General features: G+C 40.7%; 1 pseudogene; it reads right to left on the bottom strand.

The window, feature by feature from the left end:
- Positions 1-687: 687 nt before the first annotated feature.
- On the bottom strand, positions 688-9,029 carry LOC124245441 (uncharacterized; annotated as a pseudogene).
- Between the last annotated feature and the right edge of the window lie 3,554 nt (positions 9,030-12,583).

Here is a 12,583-nt window from a genome sequence, read left to right as displayed (position 1 = left end):
GGTGTAAGTCCCAGTCTAAGACTAAAGACCAGGAACCAGGAGTGCTAATGCACAAGGGCAAGAGAAGATGGGTGTCCTAGCTCAAGCAAAGAGAGTAAATTTGCCCTTCCTCTGCCAATTTGCCCTATTCAGGCCCTCAATGGATTGGATGATGCCCACCCATATCAGTGAGGGTGATCTTCTTTACTCACTCTACCAATTCAAATGTTAGTCTCTTCTGGAAATACCCTCACAGACACATCCAGAAATAATGTTTTACTAGCTATCTGGGCATCCCTTAACCCAGTCATGTTGACACATAAAATTAACCATCATAAACCCACCCCTTGTCAACTTGGCACCCATATATATCTCCTTAAACCACACAATCTCCAAATAAAGAAAATAACAAGATCATAATTCCAACTAACCTGATACAGGTATCCTGCATGCAATGGAACAGGCACTATTCCTTTCCCCAGAAGAGGAGGTAGAGTCCTTGAGTGATGTTTACTCTTCTCCTGATATCCTCTAGCTGAAATACTATTATGTAAAATTAGCAATACTTAAATACCGATATAAAGTCAATCAGCTTTTGTTACAAGATATTTGCTTAATTTATGTGTGTATATATATATATATATATATATATATATACACACACACAAACATATTTATAACAAAATAAGGAGGAAATACTCGTGACAATTACAGTCCTCATTTCTGTAACTGATCGGTGGTTGTAGCTGGTATTTATAACTACCTTCTGCTACTACCCATTCTGTATTCCCTTTGCCTTCAGCAAGCACCTTAGTTAGTCATTGTTATTTAGCTGGCAGGGTAACCCCAACTTTCACTCCTGAAGGGTCCGGGCTATTAGTAATCCTGCTTGGTTTGGTTTGTTGTATTTTCCATTGACTTTGATCACAAAGCATGATAATACTAAGAGAGGCTCTAAGGGATCTCTTGTATTCCAGACATACTCTTCCTTACTTCCATTGTATAGTAGTAGTCCAAGTTTCCCTTGACAGTCAGGATCAGTCACCGCAGGCAACACCATAACTCCTTTCTTTGCCTGTTGATTCAGAGACATGAGGAGCCCAAAGTGGCTGGGTGGCAGTCTTAACCTCCAGTTCAATGGAATCATTGTTGTATGTCCTGATAGAAGCTTTTCTGCCTCTGGCACTAAGACCTCTAGGCCTGGAGAAAACAAAGTCATGAAAACAGAAAGCAAAAATTTTGCTAGTGGGTCACTATGGGTAATAGTAAGTGGTGCACTTCCATTTGCACCCCTTGATTCCTGGACCTGTGAATCCTGACTATTGGAGAAACAACACCATTCAGAGCTTACACAGCTTTCTAGAAAACCTTAGCCCACTCCTGAAAGGTATTGCCACATAGCTGGCGCTGTAACTAAATCTTCAAAAGGTCATTTCACTGTTCTATTAAGCAAGCTGCTTCAGGATGGTAGGGAATGTGGTAAGGCCAATGAATGCCATGAGCATGGGCCCACTGTCACATTTCTTTTGCTGTGAAGTGAGTTCCTTGATCAGAGGCAATGCTCTGTGAAATACCATAATGGTGAATAAGGTATTCTGTAAGTCCACAGATGGTAGTTTTGGAGGAAGCATTGCATGAAGGGAAGGGAAATTTGTATCCAGAGTAAGTGTCTATTCCAGTAAAGACAAACGCTGCCCCTTCCATAATGGGAGTGGTCTAATGTAATCAACCTGCCACCAGGTAGCTGGCTGATCATGTTTGAAAATGGTGCCATGTTGGGGGCTCTGTGTTGGTCTCTATTGCTGGCAGAATGTGCAGTCAGTGGCAGCAGTAGCCAGGTTGGCCTTGGTGAATGGAAGTCTACATTGCTGAGCCCATGCATAACCACCATCCCTGCCACCATGGTCACCTTGTTCATGAGTCCATTGGGCAAGGACATGTGTGTCTGGAGAGAGAGGCTGAATGGCATCCACAGAATGGGTCATTCTATCCACTTGATTATAAAAATCTTCCTCTGCTGAGGTTACTCTTTGGTGAGCATTCACATACACAAATATCTTCATGGGGTTTTTTTCCCAATCAGAGACGTCTGTCCACATACCTCTTCTGTAAATTTCTTTGTCACCAATTTTTTGATCATGTTCCTTCCAAGTCCCTGACCATCCATTCAAAACATTGGCCACAGCCCATGAATTGGTATATAATCACAGGCCGGTCACTTCTCCTTCCAAGCTAAGTGAACAACCAGCTTCACTGCCCAAAGTTCTCCCACTAGGAGGATCTCCCTTCACCACTGTCCTTCAAGGATGTTCCAGATAAGCACTATAGTGCTGCAGCTATATTTGGATGATGACTGCGTATCATGTAGAACCATCTGTAAACCAGGCCCAAGTCTTTTCTTCTTCTGTCAACTGATTGATTGTAGGAAACTCCCCATGAAGCCATAAGTGCAGGCTGGGAGAGAAAAGGCAGTGTAGCAAGAGTGAGGACCATAGGCATTTGGGCCACTTCTTCATGCAACTTACGTATGCCATTAGTGCCTGCTTAAACCTGATCATATATATACTACTCCCATTTGATGATGGAGTGTTGCTATGAATCCTCAACTCTATGGCTTGGTGGGTCAGATAATACCCAGTTCATGATGGGCAGCTCAGGTTGCATGGTAACTTGGTGGCTCATGGTCAAGTGCTCAGTCTCAAAGGCCCAGTAGCAGCCTAAGAGCTATTTCTGAAAAGAAGAGTAGTTATCTGCAGATGATGGCAGGGCCTTGCTCCAAAATCTTAAAGGCCTGAATTGCAATTCACCTATAGGGACCTGTCAACAGCTTCAAATAGGATCTCTATCTACTACTGACACTTCAAAGCACCATTGGATCTGCTGGATCATATGGCCCAAGTAGAACAGCTTGCACAGCAGCCTGAATCTGTTGCAGAGCCTTCTCTTGTTCTGGGCTTCACTCAAAACCAGCAAATTTTCAGGTCACTCAGTAAATGGACTGGAGTAACACATCCAAATGAAGACCATGTTGCCTCCAAAATCCAAAGAAGCCCACTAGGCATTCTGCCTCTTTCTTGGTGGTAGGAGGGACCAAATGCAACAATCTTTATCCTCCACCTTAGAAGAAATGTCTTTATATGCCCCACAACTGGATCCCTAGAAACTTCACTGAGGTAGAAGGCCCCTGAATTTTAGTTGAATTTATTTCCCACTCTCTGACACACAACTGTCTCACCAATAAGTCTAGATTAGTCTCTATTTCTCATTCACTAGGTCCAACCAGCATAATGTCATCAATGTAACTTACCGGTGTGATATCTTGTGGAAGGGAGAGGCAATCAAGATACCTGTGAACTAAATTATGACATAGAGCTGGAGAGTTATATACCCCTGAGGTAGGATAGTGAAGGTATATTGCTGTCCTTGCTAGCTGAAAGCAAACTGCTTCTTGGGGGCCTTCTGGATAGGTATGGAGAAAAAAGGCATTTGCCAGATCAATAGCTATATACCAGGTACCAGAGAATGTGTTAATCTGCTCAAGCAATGAAACCACATTTGGTACAGCACCTGCAATTGTAGTCACTACCTCGTTAAGCTTACAACAATCCACTGTCATTCTCCAAGATCCATCTGTCCTCTGCATAAGACAAATAGGAGAGTTGAAGGGGGATGTGGTTGAAATCAACAACCCTGCATCTTTCAAGTCCTTGATGGTGGTACTAATCTCTGAAATCCCTCCAGGAATGTGGTACTATTTTTTACTTATTTTCCTAATTAGAGGCAGTTCTATTGGCTTCTACTTGGTCTTTCCCACTATAATAGCCCTAGCTCCACAGGTCAGGAACAAGTGTGGGGATTCTGCCAGCTGCTACATATGTCTATTCCAATTATGCATTCTGCAACTGAGGAAATAACCACAGGATGGATGTGAGCACCCACTGGACTCACTGTGAGATAGATTTGAGCTAAAGCTCCATTGATCACCTGACCTCCATAAGCCCCTACTCTGACTGGAGGACCACAGTGATGCTTCAGGTCTCCTGGAATCAGTGTCAGTTTAGATCCAGTGTCTAGTGGTCCTCAACAGGTCTGATTATTTCCTTTTACCCAATGTACAGTTACCCTGGTAAAAGGCTGTAGGTCCCTTTGGGAGAAATATTAACAGCATAAATTTTCAGTAGTGAACCAAGGTCTTTTCTCAGGGAGACTCAGCCTACCCTTCATTCAGGGAATTTGGGGTCTGTAAACTGTTTCAAGTCTGGGAATTGATTGAGGGACTGTGACTTTCTGTTTTTATGATTTGAGTCATACCTTTTCTACTTGGCCTAGAACATTTCTGTTTATACAGATCAATTAAGGATCTAGTAGGCTTCCTATTTATTTCACTTTCTAGAACACCATAATTAACTAGCAAGTGCCATAAATCTGCATGAATCTGACTATTCTGATTACTGCTTTTACTCTGCTGTCCGTTCCAGTAACCACACCCACCTTGCCTTTGGTGGTTGAGTGCCACCATTAGGCCCCTGCCACCCCAGGAGTCCAATTAATCCTGTTGCATTTAGGTTTTTAAGTTGAGTGGCTGTGGTTCCCACTGTAAGGTCTGGGCAACAGAAAAAAGCGATCACAGAGCTCTTCAAGTATGTTAGGGTTCCATTCATGAATTTATTTCTCAAAGTATTGGTGAGGTATGTCTTCTAGACCCTCCTAGTGTGGATGAATAGGTCTTAAATGACAAATCCACTCTAACATTCCAATCTCATTAAGCCTCTGAACCCGTTCCTCTATATTAAACCAAGAGAGGTTGGGCATTTCCAATTTGCACACAGTGGGCCATCTTTGGTTTATATTTAAGCCAATCAACCACCAAAAAATAATGCCTTTCTAACTTCCCAAACTACAACATTAAATGCAGAATCTCTGCTCTCTGAGCTGTTGGAGGAGGTCACTGAGAAGACATGACCACCTGTTGACCGACAAGCTGGACTCAGGTAATTGGAGACTCTTTACCCCCTCCCCTGTCCTTGTGATGTATATTCTGCCTGCCATTTCTACACTAGGAACTGTTTCCAAGATGCAGCCTTGAGAGAATAATGTGTTGTTGAGACCATCTGACCTCAGATGGTTGAGACCATCTAACGGAGTATGTGACCAAACTCCGTTAAGGCCTCTATATAAACTTTTAAGATTCTGGTGGGAAGGTGTGCAGATCTACTCATATTTCAGCCACCCAAGATTAGCCTCATATGTAAATTTCCTTGCCTATTAAAACAGCCACCTACCAATCTAGAGCTCTCTACCCCTTTCTTCAATTTCTCCTTGTCCTTCATGTATGAGAGCCACTTTTGAATTTCACTTGTGGAAATCCCAAGGTTGTGAACCAACAATTGGTGAGCCAGCCACAGGAGACTGGAGAAATGGGTCTTGGGAAAGAGACCTGCAAGGGAAATGCCAAGCTGGCCATCAACCTTTATGGGGGAGGGGTGGCCTGAATGTTAGATGCTTGTGGACTGCCACATGAGTATGGGGACGCCCCAAAAGTTCTGGGTGGATTCATGCATTTCTTTGAGGAACTATGCACAGTGCACTACAGAAAAGAAGGTAAACAAATGGCTGCCGCAGTGGGCTGGTCTCCACTGTGGGCAGTTTGGATGGCCACAAATGCCCAACTAGAGGCTAAAGCTCAAGGTAGAAAGTTGGAAGAAGAGCTGAGGTTAGAGAAAGATGTGCAGTTGTCCGCAACTCTGCTAGCTTTGGGGTAGCAGACAAGGTGGGAGAGTAGGATATCAAGTTGGAGACCTTAGCATGCTGTTCTGAAAAGCTAGGAGGGAACAAGCTGCCACAGATTAAGGTCCAAATGCTTGTGACGAAGCCTGATTAGGAGGCTAAGAGATGGAATGCCTGGGAAAGTGAGGAGAACAAAGGGGAGGATGTTGTGGTGATTGACAGTGAAATGCTTGGTTAAGTTCAGTGCTCTCTACTTTGGTGGCCTGGGTTTGGTTCCCGGGAGCAGACCTACACCACTTCTCAGTGGCCATGCTGTGGTGGCAGCTCACATACAAAAAGAGGAAGATTGGCAACAGATGTTAGCTCAGAGCAAATCTTCTTCAGCAAAAAAACCCCAAAAAACAATGAGCTTTAACATCAACCGTGTACTTATGTAAAACTAAAACAATTTTTTTTTCATTTACTAGAAAGACAAAGTTTTCTTGGATTATTTGTTTGTTCTTGATAAGATTGTGAAAGGTTTTCCTTTACTTTTTAAGTAATCTGGCTAGAAACCAAAGATTCTGTGTTTTATCAAAGTAATTTTCTGTGCTTCATGTTGTCTTTATCAGATTTTTGATTACTTAAGGAAATTGAGTCTTTTCTATTAAAAGAGCTAATGTTTTTACAACTACAGAGCTTTCTGTATTTGCCTTTAAGTCTTTGTCACATTAGTGCTTGGCATCTTCAAAAGTCAATATGTGGGACAGTGAAGTGGGAGTTGGCAAATGACGGGATGAGGATTAGGAGGTTGTCACAGAGGTAATGAGGAGTCAGATCAATAGAGTCTTACAGGCTGCTGGCTTCTAGGTGAGTGAACTGAGGGCCATTAGAGGATTATGAGCAGAAAAGTGACAGGTTATGTTTAGGCAGGATCACTCCGGCTGCTGGTGGAGAATAGACTGAAGTGGGGACGGGGCAAAGGCAGGAAGATCAGTTAGAGGGCGTGAACCTGAGTGGCAGAAGGGGTGTATGGAAATGGACAAAGTTTGAATCTATTCAGAAGGTAGGGTTGATAGGATTTGCTAATGGACCAAATGTGGAGTGTGAAAGAAAGGAAGGAGTTAAGATGAGCAACCTGAAAAATGGAGTTGGAATTTCCACATATAAAATTCCATGTGTTCTTTGAGTGAAATTTGTTGAGTTCTGGAATATATGCCACATCTGGGTTAAAGTGGAGAAGGCAGAACAGCAGCAAAATGGGAGGTTGAAATGAGATTGAGAGTTCTGTGGAAGATAAAACACAAGAGGTGGCCAAGAGAGGTAGGTCCTTGGGATTCACTGAAATCCCATAGAGAATATGGGACTTCCCAAGAGATGTGAGGCAGGGATTATGAATTTTATTTATGATATCAAAGAATAGTGTGACTTCAGTCAACATTTGTAGCTTATACAGTGAGTACTTTCCAGTCACAGCTGAGTAAGTATGTGGCTAACCTATATCTGAATGGTTTTTGCCAAAGTATGGACAAATATTTGTAACTTCATTTTTTAGAAAATAAAAATAAGTTAAAAATACTGAAACTGCCACTTCTGCCAAACACTTGATTTATGACCAAGAACTAGCAATGATTTGAGGACCATACTTTAAAAAACACTGATCTAGGGTTTTTACATTAGGTTTATGTTTGTGAATTCCATTGCACAATCTGCTTACTTTACTCATACTTAGACAATGTATAATTATCAAATGTTTATGGCAATTATGACAATTAAAAGCACTGAGCAAACATGTATCTGATAAAGCAAAGGACATATTGGACATTTACTTCATAATTTTTCTTATTTACTGAGGCTGCAAACTGCCATCTGACAACAAAATATACAGTGCATTTTTATCTTCAGTCAATAGCATTTAAAAATTTTGAATTTGAGGCCTGGCCCCATGGCCAAGTGGTTAAGTGCCATGCGCTCCACTCGGAGGCCCATGTTCGCAGGTTTGAATCCTGGGCACGGACCCACTCCACTCACCAGCCACACTGCGGAGGTGTCCCACATACCAAAAAAAATAGAAGAAGATTGGCACAGATTTTAGCTGAAGGCTAATCTTCCTCAAGCGAAAAAAGAGGAAGATTGGCAATGGTTGTTAGCTCAGGGTGAGTCTTCTTCAGCAAAACACATAAATAAAATAAAATAAAATTGAATTTGAATGTCTTTAGACAGGATCATATTCTCTCGCTCTGCTACATGCTCATCTCCTCCCTGTATCCAGCTTGGGTTCTCCATGATGTATGTTACCACCCTGGCCCATGATGATAGGCAAAGCTGGTGTGTGTTTAGGATTTGCAGTTAGGTTTCTAGTGGTGTAATCCAAAATGCAATGAACGTGCAAGGACTCATTAACATGATCCATTACTGAGATTATGGAAGGAGAAACTAACCTCATCAAAGGACTCGGAGAACTAACCTTCTATTTAGTCTTCCGCATAAGATGCAATGGTATGCCAAAGGATTTAACCAAAGGCACACATAAGGTAAATGGGGCTCTATTCTCAATTCTTTTTTTTTTTTTAATTCAGGTTCTTCTTTTTTAAAGATTGGCACCTGAGCTAACATCTGTTGTAAATCTTCTTTTTTTTTCCTTCTTTTTTTTCTCTCCAAAGTCCCCCAGTAGATAGTTGTATATTCTAGTTGTAGGTCCTTCTGGTTGTGCTTGTGTGGGATGCCGCCTCAGCATGGCCTGATGAGCAGTGCTATGTCTGTGACTGGGATCTGAACCAGCGAAACCCTGGGCTGCTGAAGTAGAGTGTGTGAACTTAACCACTTGGCCACAGGTCTGGCACCTCAATTCCTAATACTGGCATGAAGGCATTACTCTTCTACACTTGTATAAATAATCTTACCCCTTTTAAGATCAGGTCATTTAGTTATACTTCCCTGTAACCTTCAACATTGCTATTATTTAGGAACCCACCACCAAAACCATATACATGTATTCATCAGTGACTCTGGCACTTTGATTCACATTGTTCATTTCTATTATCAGATTCTATCAGTAATGGGGCTGGGCTGGTGGCATAGTGGCTAGGTTCATGTGCTCTGCTTTGGTGGCCCAGGGTTCACAGGTTTGGATCCCAGGTGTGAACCTACACACCGCTCATCAAGCCATGCTGTGGCAGTGTCCCACATACAAAATAGAGGAAGATTGGCAACAGATGTTAGCTTAGGGCCAATCTTCCTCACCAAAAAAAAAAATCTATCAGTAGTTTGGCAGTTAATTACCCATTCACATTCTTAGGTTCATTGTTCTGTGACTCCAAAAGCATCCATCTCCACTCTACCATGGTAGCTTATGCTCATAGACACGCACTATACCTTGTCACCACTGACAACTATTTTATCCTTGAAAAGTGAAAAACTAACCTTCTACTTGTAGACACATTACTTTTTTACTCCAATTTTGACCCCAGCAAGGCCTGTGATCTTAACTCCTCTATTGCCTCTTAACACTTTAGATCCCTGCCTTTTATTCTATCTAGCCTGAACCACACAGCCCATCACTCCAACCAGTCTGGTGCCAGGACCCTGAGGGCCATTGCCTCCTAGTGAAATCTCAGCCTACCTATGCGTCTGCCTCTGTCCTCCTATATTCAGGCTTTCAAACATTACTGGAGAAAGATCTCACATCCAGCAAGACTGGAAATACTGCAGATGAATTGTTTCCCATTTGAACTAAGCTTTGCCTTTAGTATTGCTTGACAATACATTTATGCGTCCCTAAGGAGTTGCTTCTGCCATTGCTTAAAACAAATGTTTCAAATATTCATGATTCTCTGCAATTCCCTAATCCCAACATATTGCCTTTCCTATATATTGAAAATGGCCACATATTTATTATTCTATAGTTACAAAACTATAATAGGGATATTTGGGCGTGTGGTATTTTCTCAGAGGTCCTTCATGCCCGCAAATATGCAGTTTCCATAAGGAAATACTTTTTGAATGTAGATGAGGAGTTAGTCATTATTTCCCTCCTCTGAGATTTTTCCCAGAGAAGACGAACCTGTTTAGTCCTTTGGTATGTTAAAGATCGTTGCATCCCTACTCGAGAGAACACTTGTTTATCAAAGCAGCCCAATCAATGATCTATTGGACCAAGTAGCTTGCAGTTAACAATATGTTATTGTGTTAGTTTGCCTTCTATTAATGATTTCTTATATATTCACTGTGCAAAGAGTGAGCCAATTTTCATCTAACATTTTAATAATGACAGTGCATATGTACTCTGAATAAAAGATAACAAAATTAATCATACTCCTTTTCCTTGTTCGGGATCTAGTTTTGTGGCAAGAAAGAGAAACTTAGTAAGCAAACTTAAAGTCAGTTTTTTTTAATTGAACACAGGTATGTCTCAAAGGACTCAATTGTAAGAAGTTTAGTCAGGGGCCGGCCCCATGTTTAGTCAGGGACCAGCCCCATGGTCCAGTGGTTAATTTCATGTGCTCCACTTTGGCAGCACAGGGTTTTGCCAATTTGGATTCTGGGTGTGGATCTAGCACCACTCATCAAGCCATGCTGAGGTGGCATCCCACATAGCAGAACTAGAAGGACCTACAACTACGATATACAACTATGTACTGGGGGGCTTTGGGGAGAAGAAGAAGAGAAAGATTGGCAACAGATGTTAGCGCAGGTGCCAATCTAAAAAAAAAGAAAAAAACAGTTTAGTCAGGCATCAGAGGAAGTAAATTAATCAAACGACAGTTCCCTCCAATGATTTTTTCTTCCTTGGGGGCTATTTTTTTTTTATCTTATCTCTGATAAATTTCTGTTTCTGTTTCTAAGAAAGAGAATGAGATGTATAACTATCTTTTTATTTTATTTTAATTATTTTTTTTGAGGAAGATTAGCCCTGAGCTAACTGCTGCTAATCCTCCTCTTTTTGCTGAGGAAGACTGGCCCTGAGCTAACATCCGTGCCCATCTTCCTCTACTTTATGTGTGGGACGCCTACCACAGTATGGCTTGCCAAGCGGTGCCGTGTACACATCCGGGATCCGAACCGGCGAACCCTGGGCCGCCAAAGCCGAACGTGCAAACTTAACTGCTGCGTCACTGGGCTGGCCTCATAGCTATCATTTTAATTGAAGATACATGAACATAAAGTACCAATAATCATTTTGCAAGAACATAAACAAAAAGATGAATATTTTTCTATTAGAATGGTTATCAAATGGAGATGCAAGAAAAACAAACAATCGGGCAAGAGGGGGGACTCCCCCCCACCTAAAGATTCATGTGGGCCGTAAACCAAGGAGTATAATGAACTCAATTCTGTCCCTCATGTCCGAACGAGCAAATGAAGAAGAGAACAACAAAGAAGTGAAGGTAAGACTGACATACTTTACTAAACTGTTTCCAGGACATTCACGGAACATAACATGTTTAGCGTCTTCTTTGAAGTTCTCTAGGGTGCATTTTTGTGATCTGTTTTCCACACTCCTTTTTCTTTCTCAGAGGGAGCGATCTCTTCTAAGCTTTCTTGCTAATCCATGTTATTCTTAGCTAATTCCTTTGCCTTTGTCCTTTCTTTCCCTCACTTATCAGTTCTAGTAAAACTCTCTGATAATTATAGATGGTTCAATTAATGACCAAGTTTAGAGTTTGAGCCACACATCAATCTGCAACTTCTGAATTTTGAAACACACCTTGCCTCAAAGATTTGGGATAAAAATATTGTAGACCTGTAACTTCTTGGTAAACTGAATCTTTTATCATTATGCAGTGACTTTTTTTGAGGCCTATCTTTTCTTAGGACTAATAGAGCCACCCCAGATTTCTTTTGGCTAATATTTACCATGTATATGTTTTTCTATGCTTTCAACCTTTCCCAATTTTTTTGTCTTAACTATGTCTTTTGTACATAGGATAGATCAGGATTTTTTTATACCCAATCTAAAAATTTCACGTCTTTTAACTGATTAAAGTCTATTTACATGTATTGTAATTACTAATTTTATTAGTAATTTAATTACTAATCAGTAATTTAATTTCTAAGTTTAATTTATTATTTTATATCATTTATTATTAATTTATTATCATTGATTTAATTGTCAATTTAATTACTAAATTTTATTTCTATTCTTTTAAAAATACTGCTGTATTAGTCAGGGTCCCTAAAAGAAAGAATTGACACACTTAACAAGGATCTTTGAAAAGACTTTAACAAAGTGTCTATACTGTAGAAAGGTCTGGGCAAAGTTAAGGGTACCAGAGGGAGATGTTAAGGTATTCAGGCTCCAGCATAGCTGGGCATCATGCCATCCCAGGGCCTGCAAGAGTTTGGTGAGGAAAAGTTGTTACCAGAGACAAGTTGACAGCTAGAAAAGGGAAATCCTTAGAAAACTAATAGTTATAAAGGGAGGCAGTCACTTCCAAATCATACAAAAACAGGACAGGGCCAGAGTATTATTTCACAGTGACCTATAATTCTTTTTAATCAAGTGTTTTAAAATCTTTTGATATTTTTGGCAAACTTCCCCAAAATCAAATTCTAAATTAAGCTTTTTAGACCTCAAACTTAGTTTGGGGTCTTTCAGAGGACCCCTGGAACATGTCAAAAGATTTGTCCTCTCCTGATAAAAGAGAGATATAAAACTAATTAGGCTATTTGATAAATTACATGGGAGGCATTGTCAAATAAGAAATGATGCTTAACTTTCTTTAGGTTATGTTTATATAGATATATATTATTAATATAAGTGTTCCAGAAATTGTATGGAATTCCTAAAAATCTGATATGTCCTAGTATAATGTTATCAGTCATAATTCTAGTTGTTATTATTATTGTTTTTTTGAGGAAGTTTAGCCCTGAGCTAACTACTGCCAATCCTCCTCTT

Source organism: Equus quagga, chromosome 10, assembly GCF_021613505.1.
Source record: "Equus quagga isolate Etosha38 chromosome 10, UCLA_HA_Equagga_1.0, whole genome shotgun sequence".
In the NCBI taxonomy this organism is placed as follows: Eukaryota; Metazoa; Chordata; class Mammalia; order Perissodactyla; family Equidae; genus Equus; species Equus quagga.
Note: the sequence above shows the minus strand (reverse complement) of the source record. Positions and strands in the feature narration are given on the sequence as shown.